This window comes from Poecilia latipinna, unplaced genomic scaffold (assembly GCF_001443285.1).
Source record: "Poecilia latipinna isolate Pla-1442-1.1 unplaced genomic scaffold, P_latipinna-1.0 Scaffold1123, whole genome shotgun sequence".
In the NCBI taxonomy this organism is placed as follows: Eukaryota; Metazoa; Chordata; class Actinopteri; order Cyprinodontiformes; family Poeciliidae; genus Poecilia; species Poecilia latipinna.
Window position 1 is genome coordinate 70322 of NW_015113739.1, and position 3612 is coordinate 73933.

General features: G+C 37.4%; 1 protein-coding gene across 5 annotated transcripts in view; it reads left to right on the forward strand.

Annotated features, from left to right (window-relative positions):
* The first annotated feature begins 859 nt into the window (after nucleotides 1-859).
* Nucleotides 860-3612, forward strand: part of syt2b (synaptotagmin IIb) — a 30203-nt gene continuing 27450 nt past the window's right edge. For 2 of the 5 annotated variants that reach the window (XM_015052625.1, XM_015052630.1), the window contains exons 1-2: nucleotides 861-1057; nucleotides 1136-1235. The gene's annotated coding sequence lies outside the window, so the exon portion shown is untranslated. Of the gene's footprint in view, nucleotides 1058-1135; nucleotides 1236-3612 lie in introns of all 5 variants that reach the window. The other 3 variants (XM_015052627.1, XM_015052626.1, XM_015052628.1) reach the window with 3 other exon arrangements.

Consider the following 3612-nt stretch of genomic DNA (forward strand, 5'->3'; position numbering starts at 1 on the left):
AATTAATTGAAAACAAATAAATTGTTATCCTTTTTTTTTTTTTTTTTTTTTTTTTTTTTGTTCCTCTGAAATATAAAGTACCAGGGTGGTGCAGTTCTCTGCATCTTCCCTGAGCAGGAAGTCAGCTTTATTGATTTCAAATTGAATAAGGCTTGCTTAAGTGAATTAAATATGGTTTCAAACTGAGAAAATTAAATGCTTTGAACAAAAAGAAAACAAAGCAGAACAGATTCTCTGACCCTTTAAAAAAGTGATGTAACGGACAGAAACATTTCACTGCAACCAAACACAGAATACCTCAGGGACGTTCAGGCTGTCTATATATATATATATATATATATATATATATATCTGCACGTCACTCCAGATTTAACCATATGCACGTTTATTGCTTATGAACAAGTAAAGGCAAAACTACAGTAGCCATGTGTCCTAGTGGGGCAGCTGAATAAAAAGGATGAAAAAAGAAAACAACTTTCCCCTCTGCTGCAGTAAAACCAGTCTGGCATGCAGCTCATCACGCCTCACTGACTCTAAGGTTCTTGCAGATTCATGGCACCCAGCAGCTTAGGAGACCTAAACCAAGCTCCGGAAGAACCACTGCAGGCTGCTGGTTACCATCTCCACCTCTCTTTTCATCACCCATCGATTCTCCTGTCTTTGCTCCTCCCTCTTTTTCCTCCTGCATCTAATTCTCAAAGCTCAGCACTCCTCTTCTGTATGTGCTGGAAAGAAGGGAAAAAAAGTGATAGTGTATTGAAGGAAAAGAGGAGGAGCACAGTTGTTAGTGCGCCAAAGAAAACCTGCCTCCCTCCCTGCCCGGTTGATGACACAGAGTCTTTTTATTGAGTAGCTCCTCAGCCAATCAGAGAGCAGTGCCGGGAAATACAGCAGTGGAACTCCACTGGTCCTGATGCTGGGGATGATTTCAGTGTTTGAACTATGTTAATCTACGTGAGTGTTTCCCATCCTGTCTTCCTCATTTGAGCTAACATCAGCAGCACTCCGAGCCAAGAGATCTTGTTTGTGAGTGTCTCTTTGGACCACTAGACCGCAGGTGATTGTGGGATTTGTCAGTGCCGGGGTTTATTATCACTTTTTTTTTTTTTTTTGATGATTTACACTGCGTTTCCAGGGTGGGAGGATCCTAAAAGCTGACTGTTGGGGTTTTTTGTTTATCTTCTGTCAAGCACGTATCCGATCCTGTTTTCTGCTTCCACTACTCTCTCCTTAAGGTAAGCAGCGTCTTTCTCTGTACAGGGCTGCAACATCTATTACTGCAGCTTTCCTGCGTGGCAGGTTGTCACAGAGGCACCTAGCCTCATTACACACATCCTGCCTGAATGGGAAAAAAAAAAAAAGCTCTGCAGAGAGAAACACAGAGAATAAATGGTCCAGAGGTAATTAGAGCAGATGGTGTTAACATTGTGCCGGTCCCCTTTAATTTTACTGCAGACGGTCCTGCAGTAATCTGCCAACTTTTAAAGCCTGCCGGTGAGTCCTGCTGACTGGTGCGTAGCCTCGTAGTACTGCAGTATATTGTTACATAATAAAAACAACTGTGGATGAGTAAGGGGGCAACATGGGAGGGAACTTGAACGAAAACAACATATAAAATACTTCTTAGTGGTTGAATATGTCAAAGATGGGCAAAAAAAATGAGACATTTAAACATTAACCTAATTGAAAGTTGATAAAAACTGTTTAAAATTCATTTTCCTTTGGATATATTTGTTGTGTATCAAGTTTTCAGATGGATGATTTAAGTAATCTCACTATTACAAGCAGGAAGAGGGGAGGCGAAGCCAAATTTGCTGAGGTAGCAAATGTCGTCAGTCTGCTGAGCTTTCTTAAAGCTCAAATAAATCTCAGTGGTTCTGTTAAGCTGTTTCTCTGCAGCCCTTTATTTAAACAAAATTAGAAAAAAAATATTTTATTCCATAACTATACCAGCAAGAAAACAGTGTTAGTATTAGTTTGTGCTTCAATGATACACCCCCTAACAGAGAGTCATTCTGTAGCAATGCAGACAAAGATATTATTTTGTCTCCTCACCTGTACATGTCATAATCTCAAATGGATACAGCATCTTTTGTTTCTTTAATTTCTAATTCATTTATTTAAAACTAATGAATTATAAATTCTGTAGGAAAGATCCATGGTTGAGCATTATTTTCAGCAGTAATCAGGTGACGCAGTGTTTTCTCCATGCTGGGACAATCCATAATGGGTGTTCCTAATAAGAACTTCTTCTTGGTTTCAGCTCAGGTTAAGGAAGTCGAGGAAACTCCAAAGTGTCTTTGTTCACACAAATAGACCAGTTGATGAATTTAAGGGCTTTGGCAGATGCCCGACAAGGTCAAAAAACATTACCTTCAGATTAAAGTATTTCAAGTTGCTGATGGTAAATGAAGGCAGCAAATCATTATAGACTAAATTTGATAACTTAACCTCGATGTACTTACTAACACAATGGCTGTCAAAAGTCACTCCAGATTTAACCAATTACACCAATAAACCTCAATGTATTTTATTGGGACTTTATGTGACAAAACCAGCACAAAGTAGCATGCAATTGTAATGTGAAAAAGAATGCATGAATGAATGAATATTTTGTTAAAAGTGTTTTAAAGTGTATTGGGCATTCATTTCTATGGTATAAAAACAAATTTCAGATGGTACAAGAAATCTTTATCAGCTTTGGTAGAGAATAAGGTGTGTTGTATCCCCACAGCATAATGCTGCCAACACAATGATTCAGCAAAGAGGTTCTGTTTTCAGAGCTACGTGCAATGCGTGGTTCTTGGCCACACTTTGCAAATTGCATGTTGGCAAAACAGTTCACTTGGAGAACCTGTCAATAGATTCTTCTGCCAGGATTGTGGGAGTTTTGGAGCTTTTAAATCCACATTATTCTGATCATTTCCTTTGTCATATATTTACTTACATACACAGTTTATAATCAATAAGATCAGAAACTGCAAAGCTTTACAATATATATTTCTTTTTACCATTGAACAAATATGATTTGTTGTTGTTGTTTACATATATTTGTTGGAAACAATTGCAATATACATACATTAATAAGAAACTAGATTTATAAAACAATGGTAAAATTAAACAAGTCATAGCTTCAGTTTTCAAGATCAATCAATCAATCAATCAATCAATCAATCAATCAATCAATCAAATTTTATTTGTATAGCACATTTAAGCAGCAAGGCATTTCAAAGTGCTTTACATAATTAAAATAAAAACAGCATGTGACATTGAATAAACAGTGAGAAAGAGATTTTGAAAAAAAAAAGATTAAAAAAGATAAAAACATTAAAACCAGCACCCCTTTTAGGACTTCAGTTAAACGTCGTTTAGCTGGGACTCTAACCCTCTGGAACCTTGGTCACGTAAAATTCACTTACGTTTCTGTCGTTATTGTGTTAGTTGAAACGCCGTCAACTGGGACCCTAAAGCCAGTAGGACTTTAGTTAAACATCGTTTAACTGGGACTCTAACCCTCTGGGACTTTAGTCAAAAACACCATTTGACAAGGACTCTAACCTCTAGAACTTTAGCAATTTTAAAATTCACTCACGTTTCTGTCGTTATCGTGTT